Raw genomic sequence first — 21126 nt, forward strand, 5'->3', positions numbered from 1 at the left:
GGATTTCCGCCGCCTTCTAGGCAATGCCTTCACTGTACAACCTACCTGAAGGTGCACGTCCCCAGCCTCCCCACGTCCTGCAGTAAAAACTCCCTTGGGCCAAAAGGTGAGGGGCTCGCAAATGAGGAAATAACCAACCATTGTTGATCTCAAACTCTATTCAGGTCAAAGGTCAGGGGTTGAGCAACCCAGCTCCTCCTGGCTGCAGCAGGCCCCTGAGATGTAAATCTTCAGTGAACACTGTGATTAGAACGGCCAAACATGTTCTTCAAGCGACTGTTAAGCAACCCCCCACCTCTAACCGCAGAATTCTCACTTCTGTACACTGGCTTCGCCCCTCTCCCCGTATAAACCCTGAGCTATGGCTCGGAGGGGCGCGCTTCCCAGGACTTTTCGGGTGCTCGGGAGGGGCCGTCTGGCCGGACTAAAATAAACCTGAATAATCAACTCCTTTTGTGTTTGCAGGCTTTGTCCTCAGTGATTCTCCTTCGGAAAAGGTGGTCTAACATTTTGGAGGCCCCAGCGAGATCCCAAGGTTAGGAAAGCCTTTCAGTCGGGCCGTGGTGCCAGGCTGCGGCCCTGGAGATTGGTCCAGGTTTATTTTTCCCATCACCTCAGGAGGTAAGTTTTTTCCGGTCGCAACCAATTTTGGAAGGGTTGGATTAGAGAAGGCTGAGGAGCCTGGAACCTCACCAACTGTCCTGGCTAAGACGTTGGTCCGGGACTTTGGTCTAAATTTGTGCCCGGGACTTTGGTATAGCTTGGTAAAAGCTTGGAGAAACTTGTGCCCGGGAGTTTGGTCTATGTTGATGTAACTTGTGTCTGTCAGTCACGTCACGGCTTTGTCTCAACGTTTCGTTTTCGTCTGCTTTCTCGTGCTGTGTTCGACCTTGTTCCTTCGATCAAAATGGGCGGTTCAGAGTGTAAAATCAACACGCCACTAGAATGTTTCTTGGTTAACTTCAAAGCCATATATACGCCTGAAAGGACAGACGAATATGGTGTTAAATTCTCAAAGGGTAAACTGCTAACCCTCTGTGAACTGGAATGGCTGGTTTTTGGAATTGGATGGCCTCCAGAGGGTTCCCTTGATCCCTCCTTGTGTCGAGCTGTTTATTTGGCGAGTAGCTACAGGTAACCCAGGACATCCGGACCAGTTTCCCTACATCGATCTCTGAGCACAAGCACGTGAACAGCCACCCGCTTGGCTGTGATATTGTTATCTTAAAACTGGTTGCAGGGTTTTAATAACAGTGAAGAAACCCACGGCTCCTAAAAACCTGAGGTAAAACCTATCTTTTCCCTCCTCCTGCGGAAGATCTACTTGATCTCTCCAACCAGCCCCCTCCTTATCCTCTATCCCCCACCTCCTCGGCTCCCTAGTCTCCCCCAAAAGACTTCATCTTCCCCTTCACCCATGGTTTCTCCACCTCCCCGCCCAGCTTCGATGCAACTGGAAGCATCAAAACCCTCCCTTCTCTGAGAAACTGCAAGCCCTCATTTATCTGCTAGAATCTGTTTTTCCACACTCATTTACCTACCCGGGACCATTGTCAACAACTCTTACGGGTCCTTTTTACTTCTGAAGAGCGCAAGGGCATCTTCAACCATATCCCCCGTGCTGTCTTAGGCACAGATGGGACAGCCCGCCAAGATGCTCAATGTGCCCGCCTAGAAGAGGAAGTGCTCTCGGTGCGCCCAAATTGGAACTACAACTCATCAGCGGGTAGATCAGTCACCAATTACTACCAGTATCTCCTGGCCAGCCTCAGGGGAGCCACTCGTAAGCCTACCAATCTGTTGAAGGTAAGCGAGGTCCTAAAGGGACCTGAGGGATCCCCTGCAACGTTTTTGGAGTGACTTTTAGAGGCATACCGGACCTATACTCCCATGGACCCGGATGCCCCTGAAAATCGAAAGGCAATTAACTTAGCTTTTGTTGCCCAGTCGGCCCCAGATATTCGTAAGAAGTTACAAAGGTTAGAAGGATTTGATGGAGAGAACAGTGACAAGCTTATGAGTGTAGCCATGAGAGTCTTCCATAATGGAGACCGCCCCCCCAGAGGAGAAATTAGCCAAAAGGGTAGGGAAAGCGACTATTGCAGCCCTATTGGACCAAGGAATCATAACATCCTCACAGGGAAAAGGAAGAGGGCCTTTTAGAAGGCCCACTCTCAGAAAAGATCAGTGTGCTTACTGCAGAGAGAAGGGACATTACAAGCGGGAGTGCCCTGTGCTCCAAAGAAAAAAGGAGGCCCAAATTCTCCCCTTAGCAGGAGAAGAGGACTGACAGGGCCTGGACTCACAGCCGCTAAATCCCCAAGAGCCTATGGTCACTTTAACAGTGGGGGAAACCGATGTTAATTTCTTGGTTGACAAGGGAGCAGCACACTCAGTCCTCAAAAGGCCCTTAGGACCAATGACAGAAATGAAAACCCTTACACGCTCTTGAGTCTCATTTCCCCAGATCATGTTGTCTGCTCTGTGCTAGACCTCAAGGACGCCTTCTTCAGTATTCCTCTGGCTCCTACCAGTCAGCCGATATTTGCTTTCGAATGGACAGATCCAGATACCGGGACCACCAGACAGCTGACGTGGACTCAGCTGCCTCAAGGATTTAAAATTCCCCTACCCTGTTTGGGGAAAGCCCTGAGTAAGGACCTGCTGCCAGTAAGAGGCCACTTTCCAAAGGCCACTATTTTACAGTGTGTTGATGATTTACTTATTGCCGGACCAGACCAGGTTACATGCCAGAAGGCAACTGAGGGAGATCTACAGACGTTACAGGATTTGGGCTACCGAGTCTCATGGAAGAAGGCCCAAATTTGCCAGGATCGTGTCACCTATCTGGGGTACACTCTACCAGAAGGTAAGAGGCCTCTTTCTGCCTCCTGGGTTCAAGCGATTCTCTAGATACCTCCACCCACCACTAAAAAGCAAGTCAGAGAGTTCCTTGGAACTGTGGGTTATTGTCATATCTAGATTCTCGGGCTTGCTGAAATGGCAAAACCATTGCATGAGGCCACTGCAGGGGGATCCACCCCCTTGATTGGGACTGAGGCCCAACAGGGAACATTCGATAAGCTAAAGCAAGCATTAATTTCGACCCCAGCTCTGGCTTTGCTGGGTATCTCAAAACCCTTCTTCTTATATGTGGTGGGGTGGCCAAGGGAGTCATCACCCAAATCCTTGGGCCATGGAAGAGATCCATTGCCTATTTATCCAAACGCTTGGACCTGTGGCACAAGGGTGGCCCGTCTGCCTGCGAACTGCTGCTGCAACGGCCACCCTTGTGAAAGAGGCCCGATAAACTGACCTATGGCCAAACTTTAATGGTTATCATGCCTCATGCAATAGAACCCCTGCTCCACAGCTCCCCCCACAGATGGCTCTCGAATGCCAGACTTCTTCAATACCAGGGCCAATTGTTGAACCAACCGAGGCTCAAGTTCCAACGGGCATCAGGACTCAATCCTGTTACTCTTCTGCCACAATCTAATGAGGGCCCACCAATTCATGATTGTCTTGAGATCCTAGAGACTTATAAGAATGGACGGCCTGAGTGGACTGATCAGGCACTCCTGGATGCAACTGAAACTTTCTTCACCAACGGAAGCAGTTTCATTCCTCAAGGGCGATGATATGTCTATATGTGGGAGCTGCCATGGTAAATTACCAGTTGCAGGTAATATGGGCCCAACCCTTACGCCAGGGGACCTCTGCCCAAAAGGCAGGGGCATCAAAGAGGTAATTCCCCCGAGGTCATAGGAAACCAAGCCGCAGACAGAGAAGCAAAGGCAATTGCCCAAAAATCAGTGGGGAACATTGGACAGCTAGTCCTCCATCCTCAACCTATACTACCAGATAAGTTGTCCTATTCCCCCGAGGAAGAAGCCAAATACTCCCATAAAGGTTGGGAAAGGCACCCGATGGTTGGTGGCAACACCCAGATGGGTGCCTAATCATTCCAAGGACTCTAGGGCGGATCCTATTAACTCAACTTCATGAGGCTACCCACCCGGGTGAAAAGAAGATATCTCAAATGGTGTCCCCCCATTTATATATTCCTGGGATAACTCCCAATCTTTCGGACTTGGTGGAACGGTGCCCGATTTGTGCTAAAACAAATGCCACAAAAAAATTACTGGACCACCTGGAGTTTGCTACCGAGGGACAAATCCCGGAGAACACTGAGAACTAGACTTCACAGAAATAAAAAAGGGAAGTTATGGATACAAGTACTTGTTAGTACTTATACTTTTTCTAGTTGGGTTGAGGTATTCCCCATGACAGGGGAAGCAGCAGAAGTAACTGTAAAGAAGCTTTTACAAGAAAGAATTCCCCGATTTGACTTGTTCTTATTTCTGGGGTCCGACAATGGCCCAGCCTTTATGGCTAAGATATCTAAATTGATTAGTAAAACCTTGGGAATAGAATGGAAATTACACTGTGCCTACCGTCCCCAAAGTTCAGGGCAAATAGAAAGGACAGATAGAACTTTCACGGAGACTTTAACAAAATTATGCCTGGAGACTGGAATGAATTGGATTGATCTCCTGCCTTTTGCCTCCTCGGAACTAGATGTGCTCCTATACAACTTGGGCCCACCCCATATTAGATAATATTCGGGCGGGGGCCCCACTGCTCCCCAGGCTCTCTGTAGAGCTTCAGGAGGAATGGACAAATCAAAAACTTTTCCCTTCCTTACAGGCCCTACAGCTGATCCAGGCTCAGCATCATGAGGAGATCCGTAAGCAAGGAGAGGGAACTGTTAACCCCCTAACTCATACTGATAAAGTTGGGGATCTGGTCTTTATTCGTAGATTCAACTCAGATTCATTAGAACCCCGAAACACAGGTTTGAGTTTTCAGCTTCCTATTGCAGAAAAAGTAAGACTATTTGGACCCTTTGCAAAAGATGGCCTGTGCTTAATTGGTTCCTGAATTTACCATTTAAAAAAATTCTAGTGTAAACACCTCTCAATTGGTTACTTAAGTCCTCAATTGGAGACTAAGGTTTCCTAAGTTAAAATTCTGCTAAGTGTACTTAAGACTGATGGAAAGCAACCCTGTATATAGGAAACTGAGAGATCCATAAAAAAGATGTAAGAAATGGAAATACATTTTTGTTAAGGGTAAAAGAAAGTAATTTTGTCCTAAATAAGACTGGTTGTTTAGAGAGAAATGGCTTTGGGACAAAGTTTAAAGGCAAAGGAAAGGTGTAGAAGGTCTGTGAAGGGAAATCTTTGAAAAGGAATTTTATGTGTGCTCAGGATAGACTGGTTGAGATGAATGGAATTTGAAAAGTACACTGGTATAAGGTTAAAACTCTGCTTTTCTCTCTGGTCAAAAGAAAGTTTTCTTGGATTGTAAATCTGCTCTTGATAAGACAATGTAAACAAAAGTTTTCTCCTTTTTCTGCCAAGAAAACCGAAGCTTTAGGTTTCATCTTTATCAGGTCTTTGATTGCATAGTTAAAACTTCTCAATGTTGAAGGAGCTAGGTTTTTCAAACTACTATATTATGTTATACATTCGCCTTTAGGATCTTTTATTGCCACTTTGGTTGAATAGAAAAAGTTTTAAGATTTGTAATGATCTGTAATCCTATTTAGGATGCGCTTTATAACTTCCTAAGGTTTTAACAAACTTTCCAGGATTTGAATAGTAAAAAAGGTCTTTTGACCAATTAGGCCCATTTTATTTGAGATGCTAAGTTACTTGGAATAGCACTGTATACAACGGTAAACCTTAGGTTGTATTGCACGGGTAAATGCTATAACTGCCCAAAGATATATGCAAATCCTAAAGTTTTAATGTCTTTTTTGGTATAGGGTGATCACATAATATTCTGATTACTTAAAATATTACATGTCACAAAAATAACTGAATTTGTCAGTTGCGTCATACTGAACTCTCATCAAATCTTTAACAATGCCCATCTGAAATTCTGTCATTTATAATTGTTCTTATTCTCTCACAAAACGTGTTCCTTCTCCAAAGAGAACACCTCTCCTAGTCCCTGTCTTAACTGCGGTAGGAACTGCCGATCAGCCGCCTTGGGCGCCTCAGCTTTGGGAATACAAGATGTCAGTTTCAAATCTTTAAGCCAACAGGTGGCCCACGACCTGGGACTTCTGACCCAATTTGTTGTCCATCTAGAAGGCCAAGTGGACTCCCTGGCTGAGACGGTGCTCCAAACCCGGCAGGGTCTAGACTTACTCTTCATGAGAGAGGGAGGATTCTGCGTGGCACCGGGAGAACAATGCTGTTATTATGCCAGTAAATCAGGAACAATACGGGATACTCTGGCTACAGTAAACCAACATCTGTTAACTAAATATGACCAAAGAGAAGCAAACTGTGGTTGGTTTCAATCCTTATTCAGTTGGTCCCCCTGGTTAACGACTCTAACATCTGCTCTAATCGGGCCTTTAATCATCATTTTAGTTGCCCTGGCTATAGGACCTTATGTCATTAATAGACTCATGGCTTACACTAGATCCAGAATAGGGTCCCTAAAACTCTTAATGCTGAGCCAAGGGACCTACCAGCCCATAGACATTGAAGCTCCAGTTTAAGAGGTTTAAGATTAACCTGAGATAACTAAAATCAGTGGGGAATGTACAAACTCCCTTGGGCCAAAAGGTGAGGGGCTTGCAAACGAGGAAATACCAACCATTGTTTGATCTCCAACTCTATTCAGGTCAAAGGTCAGGGGTTGAGCAACCCAGCTCCTCCTGGCTGCAGCAGGCCCCTGAGATGTAAATCTTTAACGAACGTTGTGATTAGAACGTCAAACATGTTCTTCAAGCGAACTGTTAAGCAACCCCCACCTCTAACCGCAAAATTCTCGCTTCTGTACACGGCTTCGGCCCTCTCCCCCTTATAAACCCTGAGCTATGGCTCGGCGGGGCGCTCTTCCCAGGACTTTTCAGGTGCTCGGGAAGGGCCATCCAGGGACTAAAATAAACCTGAATAACCAACTCCTTTTGTGTTTTGTGGGCTTTGTTCTCGGTGATTCTTCGGAAAGGGAGGTCTAACACTGCTCCCCTGCCTAAGTGTGCTGCATCGGACGGGTCATTGTCCAGCACGATATATGAGTCTCATTGACCTTAGGTTTCATTCTCCTCCACTGGAATGTGAGCCTCATGTGAGAAGGGACATTTTTTTGTCTCTTTAATGGCTGTGTTTCCATTGTGAATAGCATCTGGTGCACATTAGGTCAGCAAATAATGAGTTCTCTTTGGACGTCAGCCTTCATGTTCACACCCTTCCCAGGGTTGACACTGTAATTGTATAGTGGGCATCTTTCAGGATATCCTACCATATGTTTACAGTCTCGTACAAAAGCCCATTAAAAATGGATACCCTTCAGTTCATGTAAGCTCTTGAGTATTTCTTCAGGATGTGAAAAATCACTGGTCTCTAGTCCTAAATAAATAAACAAAACTCTCTTAAATATAACCATAATCAACTCTTAGTTTTTTATTCTCCCATATTTCTTAGATAAATACTCAAACCTTATCAATTTCCTTATCAATTTTGGTTGGAATCTCGGTTAAGCCGGCAGAGTAGGAGGTCCCTGCATTTCCTCTTCCCATGGACACAGCAAGGCTGCAACTATGTATACGGCAGCTCTCTGAGAAGAACCTGAACACCAGCACAACTATTCACGGCCTAGAGATCTAAAGAAGCCACAGCAAGAAGTCTGTTCAGGACCCACACTGCTAGTATCCCTGAGAGGGCTATCACTGATGCATCTGTCCTCCCTGAGGAGCAAGGGTGTCAAGGTCCACATCAGCCACCCCCCACCCCGCCACGCTACATACTTGCACCAAAACAATGAGCCCCCATCATGTCTGTCTTTGCAATCAGCAGGGCTTCACTCCAGGAGCAGGGCTTCACGCTCGCCCAACACAAGTGGGCACCAGTTCAACCAGTCTCCATCTACGTGGTTAGAACCAGTCTCCTTGCCCCAAAAGCAGCACCTCGAAAGCAGCTCATTCCGCGTCACACCCATCAGTAGCCTTGGCTGGGACCAGCAGACCCCCAGTGCGGCTGCCACTCTGACACATCTGGGGGGCAGCCATGGCTGGGACCCGTGGCTCTCCAAAACCCCTCCCCCCCAGTGTACCCATAACAGTTGTGGCTGGACCTCACAGCCCAGCACCCTGGGGTCTGACCCCACCCACCAGCCCATCCCTGGCAGTCATGGCCCAGCTACAACAAAAGCGTGTGCGTTCTGCCCACATGGCACACCCTGCTCTAGTGTTCAGGTGAGACTGTGCTTCTGGGCCCGTAGGACACTTCCTATGTATAACCACTCGAACACCAGGAGACCTAGTCTTCCCAATACATAAAAACCAACAAGAGAGGGGCGCCTAGTTGGCTTAGTCAGTGGAGCATGTGACTGTTGATCTCAAGGTTGTGAGTTCGAGATTACTTTAAAAAAAATAAATATATCAGGAGAGTCAGGCAAATTGACACAGGAATATGTTCTAAATGAAAGAATAAGACAACCTCAGCAGGAGAACTGAAAATGGAGATAAGCAATCTACTTGATGAGTTCAAAATAATGCTCATAAAGATGCTTGCTGGAAGTGAGAGAAGAGTGGATGAACTCAGAAACTTCCAACAGAGAGAAACATTACATCACAGAAGAATAGAGGTTATAGAACAGCTCAGGAATCTGGAAGATAAGGTATAGAAATCATCAAAGTTTAACAGCAAAAAAAAATTTTTTTTAACGTGCATGTTAAAGAAACCTCTGTGACATCAAGCATATTAACATTCACATTGGTAGGGGTCCCAGAAAAAGAGACAAGAACAGAAAATGTATTTTAAGAAATACTACTTAAAACTTCCTCTCCTTGGGAAAGAAGATTCACGAGGCACAGAGAGCCCCAAATGTGATGAACCCAACATGCTCTAAACAAGACATAATCATGAAAACGTCAAAACTTAGAATGTTAAAGGCAGCAAGAGAAAAGTACCTACGTACATACAGAGGAACCTTCTTAAGGTATCGTCTGATGTTTCAGCAGAAACTGCAGACTGGAGGTAGCAGAATGATGTATCAGTTTGGGTTGGTATAGTTGTAATTGTTTACTCACTAATCTTTGGATATTTTTAAGCATAGCAAATAGAACATAACAAAAATTCCATTTACCCACTATAAGGGAGTAAAATCTTCCTTCTATCCTTACAGTTTTCTGGAGCTGGGGTAAAAAGTAAATTCGGACATGAATACGAGGTGGCGCCTAGGTGGCTCAGTCGATTAAGCATCAAGACTTCTCACTACCTGATCACACGGTTCTTCAGTATGAACCCCACTTAGGGTGAACCTCACGTAGGTCTCTCCCTCTTTGCCCCTTGCTCATGTGCGCTCGCTCGCTCGCGCTCTCTCTCTCTCTCAAAAAAGAAACATTTTAATTACAAACAGAGAAGAATGGAAGTATCACAAATCTCTGGGAGAAGCCTCTTCTTAGTTCAGATACTTTTATTAATGGAAACACAGTTTTATTTTAAAAAAATTTTTTTAGTCCTTATTTTTGAGAGAGAAAGAAAGAGCATGAGCAGGAGAGGAACGGAGAGAGAAGATGATGTTGGGAGCCATTCTGAGTCCACTAGGGGAGAAAAGTCCTAGTGAGGTTAAGGCAAGTTTGCACGGTCTCTTGCCATCAGATGACGACGGATATCCACCCCCCACTCAATTATTTCTGCTTGAGCACTGACCCCCAAGGTACCTTGTTGATTGGTATCGGGAGTGGCTTGTCCCCTTATTCTGGCCCTGGTATGATGACTGCACCTTGTGAAGGAAATTATTGTGGGAACAACTTCTTTTGATTATGGGAACAGACATCACGTCTCCAGCAGGTCCTGTTGCCCTCCATACCGTCCCTTGAGTTATGAACAGGCTAGTGACCCTTACTTGTAAAAGACTGACCTTTACGTGTACAATCCTGTTTCTACCGTTGCGTTAGTCCAAAAGGTTCATACGACACAACATGTAAATCAACTAACCAAAAGTGTCTCTCATGCCCTAGCTATTCAAGAAATCACAAAACTAGACACAAAGGTAAATGCACTCGAAGAGGCTATTCTGTGTATTGGAAATGAGCGAAACTCTTTAAAGCTACGGCTGGCTCTCTGGTGCCACAGGGAATATAAGTGGAAAATCAAGTCTTGCCCGGAGACAAAGAGCCTAACTTAGAGAGAAGGAACAGATAAGGGCGGAACACAAGTTACCACATAGACCTGTGCTACTGGGGATGTATAGCAGCCCCTTCCCTAAGGCCTACATCCCACAAACACCTTCCCTTACCCTGGCAGCTGTGATGAAGATGGATAAGAGTATCTACAAACCTATGACTTGATAGCTTTATTAAAATGTGAACACCCTGGTATTTTCCTAGTTACTCAACCTCACTATAATACGGGCAGTTCTGCAAGAAGACTTCTGTAAAATCTGTTTCTGTACATTTTCCAAAAACACCTTATCACGGAGAACTATCCATTGTAATAATTCCTTTTTCTGATGCCATGTTAACATTTGACCTATAAATAAAGACACCAAAACCGACAGGACAGAGATGCCTGCCTGGTGACCAGAAAAATTCTCAAGGCTCTCACTCCCTCCGTCGCCGACACCGTCCATCCTTCAGGGACCCCTGAACCCTGCTGGAGCTGGACTCCGGGTGGCAAGATGACAGAATCTAAAGCAGGATCCAGGCTCTGAACTGTCACCAAGAGCCTGATCTGCGTCTCGAACCACAAATAATGACTTTGTGACCTAAGCTGAGGTCTGAGGTTAATGAACTGAGCCACCCAGATGCCGCTGGAAATTACCTTTTAAAATATACAATTCCGTTGCAAGAGAAACAGAGCTTCCCTCGCCTCTAACTACATCATCCAAACCGCCGAGGATGCGCCAGTTCTCAGGCGCGCAAAGATGACACGGACACCACCGGGGCTCCCGGCACGGGCTGGAGACAAGGAGATCCAGGAGGCGCACCTGCCCCTAGGGAGTCCCCTTCAAGAAAGAAATGAGCGGGGACACCCTCGTGATACACACATACACACCACGTCCACTGCCCCCCACCCCCTTCCCACCAAGGGATTTCTGGAAGCTGACTTGTGTGAGGAGAAGCGGCAACAGGCTGCCTTCAGACCTCGGTGGGGGGGTGAGGTGGTGGTTCAAGTGCGTGGACACGCGCATAAGCACGTGGAGGGGAAGGCTCCACTCGCCCCGGACCTTCTTCCACGTATGGCCCCATAGGGACACCAGAGGTCTCCACCTAAGGCCCGCCTAATTGGTCCAGAGCGTCAGCCTCCTCAGTGGCACTGGCGGACCGGTGCCTGAGTATTGGCGCGTGTGGTCAGTGGGATGTCGCCATCCAACGGGGCCGGGCCCTTTTGGCACGCAGGCTGTCCACACTGGCCCCTTGATGACCAGCTGGGAAGCCCAGCGCGGCGTCTGGCCGCAGAGGCAAGGCCCACTCCTCATCATCGCCCTGAACGCTCTCACGGGAGGCTGGGGAAGGCAGCCTGGAAAGGTGCCGTGTGCAAACGCAGAGCCCTTGGCGGAGCGCTCCGCCGGAGCCTTGAGTGCACGACCGGGGTTGCCAGGCCTCGGACAGGGAGGGTGAGGCCCAGGGAGATGGCACTGCAGCTGCCACGTCTGTCTGAGGCAACTGCTTGCTGTGCTAACATTGGGTACTGGAGAGCGGGGATGGCGGAGCTAGAAAGGGAGAGGGTGGTGAGGGGCACAGCCTCTAGCTCACCCCCCCCCCAACGACCCACGCCCCAAGCCACCCCCGCAAAGAGCTTTCCCGAAGCTGACACGTGTGAGGAGAAGGGGCAACAGGCTGCTTTCAGCTCTCAGCGGGGCTAGGGTGTGTGGCTGGGGCCGAGGCGTGGGTGGGGTGGGCGAGCCGGAAGGTACGGGGACGCTTGAGGGTGCTAGGGACTCCCTCCTGTGGGTGCTTGGGGACACCCTCCCGTGGCTGGGTGTGGCTGTCATGTGGAGGGGAAGGCACGACCCACCCCGCACCTTCTTCCACGCGTGGGCTATGGGGACGCGCGCGGTGTCCACGCGAGGGCGGGCACTGGGACCCACAGCGGGAGTCCTCCCTCGCCACCTAGGCAGGCGGGCGCCTGAGGGTCCGTGCGCAGTCTGGGCAAAGGGGCCCGGGCTCCCGTCCACAGCTCCACTGCTCCGCGGAGCCGCAGAAGCGCAGGCGCGGCCCCAGAGCGGCCCAGACCTGGGCGCCGCCATCTTGGAGCCCTGGTGGACGCAGCCTGGCCTTTTTTCTCGCGCGAAGGGCGGAGGGAGAGGACGTGGGGGAAGGGCGCGCGGGCACCCGTGCTGCAACACTGCCATCAAGCGGAACTCGGTGGCGGTCCCGGGAGCCCGGCGCTGTGGCTTCCCGGGGAGTGAAGTGGGGAGTCCCAGGCGGGAGAGAAGACGGGTCCTCCCTTCGACCCACACGTGTCCTCCCCCCCCCCGCCCCCGGGTGCAGAGCTCCCGTGGGCGACCGGAGAGGCTCGAGGGGCGGAGCGCCGGGTCCGGCTCCCCTGTGGGTCCGCCACGGGAAGCCAGGGCTAGGGACGCTGGTGGCCGCCATGTCTGCCATGCCTGGGCAGGACCTGGCCTTGGACAGGGAGGGTGAGGCCCGGGAGATGGCACCGCAGCTGTGGGGTCTGTGTCAGGCAAAGGCTTCTTGCGCCCAGATCAGGTACTAAGGGGCGGGGTTGGCGGAGCTAGAGTGGGAGGAGCTAGAGCGGGAGGTAGTGATGGTGGTGGAGGTGGTGGCTTCTGCTGCTGCCGCTACAGCCAACACTGCCACCTCCCCGGAACTTTTAATCACCTCACGGTGGGCCCGTCCTCTCTGGCCTCTGGTCCACCAGGGAGCTACATCCACATCTCACAACAACAACCTTCCCTCCCCAACCCCAGACACCCGGAGGATAAATCAGGCCTCCTGGACTTCCGGGAGGTGGGCCTTACACGTGATCTTCATGATTGGACACATGGACATCAGGGTCTCTGCCCGCATCACCAACTGGCAGCAGCCCTCCAAGTGCCCTGCCGGTCTTGTGCAGGGTTTCTAGGTGACCACCCCCACCTATCCCGAACCTCCCACCTCCACCAGGGAAGCACCAGGTCCCCATCTCCAACCCCCCCAGACTGATTCTGCTGTTGGTTCTAGGGCAAGGGGTACATGTCCAAAGGCTCACGTGCCATAGTACCGCTGCACCTGGCCTGGTGGGTTCTCTTACCCCTTCCCCAGGGGCTCCTGGCCCCTAGAGGGAGGTCTCTTCTGCTCCAGTCCCGCCCAGACATGGCGGCCACCGTGGTCCAACCACAGGGCAGCCGGACCTGGTGCTCTCTCCTGCTATCAGACTTTCGTGCGTCCAGGGTCTCCCCTGCACCCGGGGGGGGGGGGGGCAGGAGTGGGATGGGGGAACCCGCCTTCTCTCCCGCCTGGGACTCCCCACTTCACTCCCCTGGAAGCCACAGCGCCGGGGTCCCGGGACCGCCACCGAGTTCCGCTTGATGGCAGTGTTGCACCACGGGTGCCCACGCGCCCTTCCCCCACGTCCTCTCCCTCCGCCCTTCGCGCAAGAAAAAAGGCCAGGCTGCGTCCACCAGGGCTCCAAGATGGCGGCGCCCAGGTCTCAGCAGCTCTGCTTGAGCACCTCCTGCTTCCAAGCTCCCTGGAGCACGGTCTCCTCCATTCTGGCCGCACCTAGCCCGCTTTATGGACTAAAGACCAAGGGCGAGGCTTATGGAGTCTTCCCGAGGCATCTGGCTGTGGCTCTGGTCCTATCCGGGGCTTTGCAGTGATGCCAGTAGGTCTGCAGGAGACATGCTGGTCGTGGACCCAGAGCCCCGGCCACCCCAACCTAGCCAGTCGGTATAACTGGGCACACGGTCACGGGGAGCATCAACTGTCAGGACTCCGCAACAGGCCAGCCCAATCTTGAGGCCTCTAGCAGCCCACACAAGGGTATGAGGTGGCAGGCAGGGCCCAAGGGTCATCTCTGGGGTCCAAGTCCCTAAGATAGAGGACAAAAGGGTCCCGAGGACCCGGCCCTTCTTCACCCCCGGGGATGCTGGCCTGGACGGTGGCGCGCACGGGTCCCTGTAGACGGCAGCCTGGAGCCGCAGCACCGACGCCAAAGCGGGCCCGTGCCGGGCCCGGGACCCGACCCTGGACAGCTCCCTCGCCGGGCAACGCCTGGCATGGGTTCCAGACAGGTGTGCCCACGCTCTCCGGGACGCGTGCCTGTCGTGGCACTGGGGTACAAGGACAAAGGTCTTATTTCCCATAAATCGGCTCCAATCCTCTCCTATGCTGAATACCTGACCATCATAGCAAGGGCACCCTGAGTATCTGCCTCTCACGCCGGGGGCACACTAAAATCCAGAAGAACCACATGTGTAACACACACACACACACATCATGAACACACTCAGAAGCACACACTTGCTGGCAAACACATTCTCCCATTCCATTGCCTAAACACCCCTGATCTCACACACACACACACACACGCGTGCCCAACAGAACACACACTCATACACACGTGGTCCCCCAGCGAAAAAGGGAGATGACAGTTGTATGTCAGCCTTTTCATCCTCAGCGGGCGACCGACTCCCCAGCAAGCGCCCGTATAGGTCACTGATGGATGTCTGTTTCTCCCCCAGTCCTGTGACCATGGGCATAAAGGGACCCCTGGCAACCACAGGGACCTGCCACACAGGGCATCGCTCTGCTGTGGCACGAGACTGATCCAACTCTCATCCTTGGGGAACCCTCAATTTCTGCCCTGCCAATAGCACCTGCTTCTTCTCCCAAGACTCCGGCCCAGAGGCCCAGCACCTCATTCTTCCTAGGGCAGCGAGTAGATATATTCTGTCCCACGTGTGCAAACCAACACCGCCGCCCCCCCAACCCACGCCTAGTCACGCATCTCCACATCAGGACGGTCCTTCGGGTCCGTTCCCACACTTCAGTTCCATGAACCTTGCCTAAGGACACCCCACTGGGCACACTCCCTCCTCCACCTGTGCCCTGGTCCCCACAGGACTTTCTGAAATCTGACATGTATGAGAAAAGGGGGCATCAGGCTGCCTTTACATCTTGGTTGGGGGAGAGTTGAGTGTGAGGAAGGGGAGGAGGAGTTTGATGTGCAGGAACAGTTGTGGACACACCCGGATGCACAAGGAGAAGGCAGGACACACCCTGAACCTTCTTGTAAAAGTGAACCCGTGGGATGGGGCGCCTGGGTGGCTCAGCTGGTTAAGCATCCGACTTCGGCTCAGGTCATGATCTCACTGCTCGTGGGTTCGAGCCCTGCGTTGGGCTCTGTGCTGACAGCCAGCTCAGAGCCTGAAGCCTGTTTAGGACTCTGTGTCTCCCTCTCTCTGACATTCCCCTGTTCACACACTCTCTCTCTCTCTCTCTCAGAAATAAAAAACATTAAAAAAAATTTTTTTTTTTAAAAGTGAACCTGTGGGGACAGAAGAGGTCTCCACCTAAGGCCTACTTGCGTGGTCTAGGTCACTTCCTCGGTGGCACTGGCCAACGGGTCCCACAGTGTTGGCGCGTGTGGTCAAACGGGGGCCGCAATCCAACGGGGCCGGGCCCTTTTGGCACGCAGGCTGTCCACACTGGCCCCTTGATGACCAGCTGGGAAGCCCAGCGCGGCGTCTGGCCGCAGAGGCAAGGCCCACTCCTCATCATCGCCCTGAACGCTCTCACGGGAGGCTGGGGAAGGTGGTCTAGAAAGGTGACGTGTGCAAACGCAGAGCCCTTGGCGGAGCGCTCCGCCGGAGCCTGGAGTGTGTGACTGGTGGGGAGCTTAGTCAGAGAGGGTTAAGCCCCGGGAGATGGCACCGCAGCTGCGGGGGCTGTGTGACACCACTGTTTCCTGCGCCCAGATCTGGTACTGGGGGTGGGGATGGCGGAGCAAGAGTGGGAGGAGGAGGAGGTGTGGGTGGTGGCTTCTGCTGCTACTGCTGCTGCAGCCACTGCCACCTCCTCCTTTTCCACTTTGACTCACCCCAAGGTGGGCCTCTCCCTTCTGGACTCTGCTCCACCAGGGAGCCACCTCCAATGTCTCCCTCCAAACGCTGCTCCCCAACTCCAGGATTCTGGAGAACTCAAGGCCCCTGGACATCGGGGGGGGGGGCACACCTGGTCCTCAGAATTAGACACAGGGTCATAAGGGTCCTGCCTCCACCCCCACCCCCACCCCACCCCAAGTTGCAGCAGCCCTCTAAGTACCCCTGCAGGTCTAGGGCATTTTTTCCAGGTTTTCTCCATACCCCTATCCACACTGAAGCACCAAGCCACTACGCCCCCCACACACCCACTGATCTCCACCCACCCAGCCCCCCCCAGATCCTGATAAACATGGGATCATGTTCCCCTTTCCCTAGGGGAAGGGGCACGTGGCCAAAGGCTCATGGGCCAATGTCCCAGTGCCCCTGACCCCGTGGGTTCACATGTCCCCTTCACCAGGATCCTCTGTCCACTTTAGGGCGGTCTCTTCTGCTCCAGTCACGCCCAGACATGGCAGCCACCAGGGTCCCAACCGACAGGGCAGCTGGACCTGGAGCTCTGTCCTACTACCCGACTCTGGAGCCTCCCGAGTTGTCCCGGGGAGCTCTGCACAGAGGGGCGGTTGAGGGGATGGAGGGAGACCATCATTCTCTCCCGCCTGGGACTCCCCACTTCACTCCCGGGGAAGCCACAGCGCCGGGCTCCCGGGACCGCCACCGAGTTCCGCTTGATGGCAGTGTTGCACCACGGGTGCCCACGCGCCCTTCCCCCACGTCCTCTCCTCCGCCCTTCGCGCGAGAAAAAAGGCCAGGCTGCGTCCACCAGGGCTCCAAGATGGCGGCGCCCAGGTCTGGGCCGCTCTGGGGCCGCGCCTGCGCTTCTGCGGCTCCGTGGAGCACAGCCTCATCCCCTCAAATCCAAAGGGTCATTCTGGATACTCTGGGCGGCCCAGACTGCTAACCAGGCTCACAGACAGTTGCCCCTCCAGTCCAGCTGGAAACCCAGCATCAACATTCTCCACCAAGTGCCACCCTCCCCGAGGGGTTCTGTTCTGACCACAAAGCAAAAGCAGGCACAACCAAGACCCACGCAAGAACCCGAAGGACAAAGATATATGACCTGCATGGGGAAGGAAGGGCCCGGGTCCAAAGAGAGAAGCTGCCCTGATCGTCGGGGTCGGGTCCACGCCAAGGGAGCGTCACCCAGGTGTCCCCTAACTCGGGTGGGTCCGGCTCAGGTGTGTGGCCAGCTCGCGAGAGTCCTCGGCATGCGCGCCCTCAGTACCCCACCGCGCCCCTCTTGGCAACTCTGACACAGGCTGTGGATACGCGCCGTGGGCCGCTTGGCTCACAAGGCCATCGTCCAATGTTGGGCAGGAAATGCTGCTCCTTGGCTTCGGGCCCAGTGTGACCCAGGTCCTGTCCTCTGGGTAGTCACCCGAGACTGCAAGGAGGGCGCTCTGTGGTTCCGGAGACCCAACCCTCTGAGGGTGCACCAGTTGGCCTTGGTGCCCAAAGGGGACGCACACCCCCCCGGGGCTCTCTGTCAAGGGGCAGGGGACAAGGGGATCCAGGAGGCCCACATCATGCCTCTGGGGTTCAGTGGTCAAGAAGGAGGTGATTGGGCATACCCTCCTGATACCTGGGCGGGCGCCATGTCCTGCTCCCTCCTCCACCTGTGCCCTAGTCCCCACAGGACTTTCTGGAATCTGACATGTGTGAGAAAGGGCAACAGGGTATCTTAAGCACTCAGAGGGGCAGTGCTGACTAGGAGGATTGGGAGGAGGGGTTTGATGCGCATGGACTCTTGTGGACACACATGGACGCTTGTGGAGGTGCATGGACATGTGTGAAGGGAAAGGCACAATACACCCTGGACCTTCTTCCATGTGTGGCCTTGTGGGGAGAAGTCTCCACCTAAATACTGCCTGTAGGGTCCAGAGCGTCAGCCTCCTCAGTGGCACTGGCGGACCGGTGCCTGAGTATTGGCGCGTGTGGTCAGTGGGATGTCGCCATCCAACGGGGCCGGGCCCTTTTGGCACGCAGGCTGTCCACACTGGCCCCTTGATGACCAGCTGGGAAGCCCAGCGCGGCGTCTGGCCGCAGAGGCAAGGCCCACTCCTCATCATCGCCCTGAACGCTCTCACGGGAGGCTGGGGAAGGCAGCCTGGAAAGGTGCCGTGTGCAAACGCAGAGCCCTTGGCGGAGCGCTCCGCCGGAGCCTTGAGTGCACGACCGGGGTTGCCAGGCCTCGGACAGGGAGGGTGAGGCCCAGGGAGATGGCACTGCAGCTGCCACGTCTGTCTGAGGCAACTGCTTGCTGTGCTAACATCTGGTACTGGAGGGCGGGGTTGGCGGAGCTAGAAAGGGGTTGGAAGAGGAGGAGGAGGAGGAGGCGGCGGCGGTGGCGATGGTGGCTTCTGCCGCAGCTGCTGCTGGTGCCAATGCCACCATGTCTCCCCTTACACTTTAACTCACCCCAGGGTGGGCCAGTCCCTTCTGGACTCTCCTCCACCAGGGAGCCATCTCCACATCACACATCAACCACCCCTCCCCAACCCCAGACCCCAGGAGAACAACTCAAAGCTGCTGGACATCCAGTAGGCAGGCCACACACCTCATCCTTTGGACATGACATCAGAGTCCCGCCTCAGCCCACATCACCAACCAGCAGCCCTCCAAGTGCCTGCAGGGTTTCCAGGTTCTCACCCCCCCCCCCCCCCCCCCCCCCCCCCCCCCCCCCCCCGCCGCCAGTGAAGCACCCAGCCCCCACCCCTACCCTGCGTCCCACCCAGACCAATTCTGCTGGTGATCCTAGGGCAAGGGGCAAGCAGCCCAAGGCTCACACGCCAAAGTACCAGCACCCCTGACCGGTGAGTTCTCCTACCCCTTTGCCAGGGGCTCCTGGCCACTTCAGGGTGGCTTCTTCTGCTCCAGTCTGGCTCAGAAATGGCGGCCACCAGAGTCCTGATTCACAGGGCAGCCCAACCAGGTGCCCGGTGTCGCTACCAGAGTCTGGAGCATCCTGGGTTCACGGGAGACCTCTGCACCTCGGGGCATTCGTGGTTTGGAGTGAGCACCCTAATTCTCTCCCGCCTGGGGCTCCCCACGTCACTCCCAAGGAAGTCACAGCACAGGACTCACGGGATGGCCACTGAGTTCCATTAGATGGCAGTGTAGCACCACAAATGCCCATGCACCCTTCCCCCCAGGTCTTCACCCTCCTCCCTTTGCCTGAGAAAAAAGGTAGGCCTTTTGGCTCCCAGGTCCCTCCACTGTGCTGGAGCACCTCCTACATCTGAGAATCCCTGGAGTGCAGCCTTGTCCCCTGTTGCTCCAGGCAGCCTACCTTATGACAGAAAAGCAAGGGCGCGGCTCCTCTAGGCTGTCAGAAGCTCTGAGCCTTGGCCCTGGACCACTCTGTGTCTCTGGCTCATTTGTGACCTTGGGAGACAAGCCGGTCATGGACCCAGAGCCTCGCCCCAGCCACCCCGACCTAGCCAGTTGGTGCCTGACGAGGGGCACCACGCCCACGCGGGCATCCTCAGTCAGGGCTCCCAGACAGGCCAGCCTGACGTGACCACGAAGCCTCTAGCAGCCAGACACACAGGTCCCCGCTGGCCCATGAGCAGGAGACGTGGGGTCAACGCTGGCGTCCACCTCCTGCGGCCGGGGATGGACGGGTCCCGACCCTTCTTCACCCACAGAGTGCCCACGGAGATTCAGGCGTGGACCACAAAATGGAGCCGTAGCACAGACACCAAAGTCAAGTCCATGGTGCGATCCACACACGGAGGCGGGGAGGCAGACTGACACTGAGGGAGCGAGATGACCCATACAGGGAAGAAAGAGCCAGGTTCCAAGGGAGGGGAGCCGCCACTATCATCAGGGACGGGGCTATGGCAAGGAGGGTCGCCCAGGGGTCCCCTAATTCGGGTAGGCGGCCACCCACCCTATTGCCCCACACGGTATTCCCAAGGCACCCATCTTGGGGACTCTGACCGAAGGTATGGCTATGTGCCGAGGTCACTGAGGCCCCAAGGACCTTCTCCTCTGGAGTCACCCGTCAAGGCCCAAAGGTCCCCACTGGATATCAAACGTAGGCCAGCAAAGTCCTCCTCTTTGGCCTCAGGGCCAGTGTGACCCAGCTCCTGTTCTCCAGGGAGGCACCAGAGCACCCAAGCCGGGCACTCTGGGGTTCCGGGGAACCATCACCTATTGGAACCAGGGCGCAAAGTACGTTGGCAAGGGTCTCGGAGCCAAGGAGATGTCCAGAATGTCCACACCGTGCCCCTGGGGTTTGGCTGAGGAGGAGGTGAGGGAGCAGAGCCTCTCGCTTCCCCCATCACTCACCCTCCGCCACAAAAGAGCTTTCCCGAAGCTGACACGTGTGAGGAGAAGGGGCAACAGGCTGCTTTCAGCCCTCAGCGGGGCTAGGGTGTGTGGCTGGGGCCGAGGCGTGGGTGGGGTGGGCGAGCCGGAAGGTACGGGGACGCTTGAGGGAGCTAGGGACTCCCTCCTGTGGGTGCTTGGGGACACCCTCCCGTGGCTGGGTGTGGCTGTCATGTAGAGGGGAAGGCACGACCCACCCCGCACCTTCTTCCACGCGTGGGCTATGGGGACGCGAGCGGTGTCCACGCGAGGGCGGGCACTGGGACCCACAGCGGGAGTCCTCCCTCGCCACCTAGGCAGGCGGGCGCCTGAGGGTCCGTGCGCAGTCTGGGCAAAGGGGCCCGGGCTCCCGTCCACAGCTCCACTGCTCCGCGGAGCCGCAGAAGCGCAGGCGCGGCCCCAGAGCGGCCCAGACCTGGGCGCCGCCATCTTGGAGCCCTGGTGGACGCAGCCTGGCCTTTTTTCTCGCGCGAAGGGCGGAGGGAGAGGACGTGGGGGAAGGGCGCGCGGGCACCCGTGCTGCAACACTGCCATCAAGCGGAACTCGGTGGCGGTCCCGGGAGCCCGGCGCTGTGGCTTCCCGGGGAGTGAAGTGGGGAGTCCCAGGCGGGAGAGAAGACGGGTCCTCCCTTCGACCCACACGTGTCCTCCCCCCCCCCC

General features: G+C 54.2%; 1 long non-coding RNA gene across 3 annotated transcripts in view; it reads right to left on the bottom strand.

Annotated features, from left to right (window-relative positions):
• The window catches only part of LOC120247970, a 44322-nt gene that overhangs the window by 16437 nt on the left and 6759 nt on the right, over window positions 1-21126 (bottom strand). The window contains exon 1 of one of the 3 annotated variants that reach the window (XR_005532455.1): window positions 18962-19016. The exons of 1 other annotated variant lie outside the window; for it this stretch is intronic. This is a non-coding gene — a long non-coding RNA (uncharacterized LOC120247970). Of the gene's footprint in view, window positions 1-45; window positions 75-18961; window positions 19017-21126 lie in introns of those variants that run through there. One more of the 3 variants, XR_005532454.1, reaches the window with a different exon arrangement.

The sequence above is a fragment of the Hyaena hyaena genome, unplaced genomic scaffold (assembly GCF_003009895.1).
Source record: "Hyaena hyaena isolate Hyena2069 unplaced genomic scaffold, ASM300989v1 scaffold_556, whole genome shotgun sequence".
Taxonomy (NCBI): domain Eukaryota; kingdom Metazoa; phylum Chordata; class Mammalia; order Carnivora; family Hyaenidae; genus Hyaena; species Hyaena hyaena.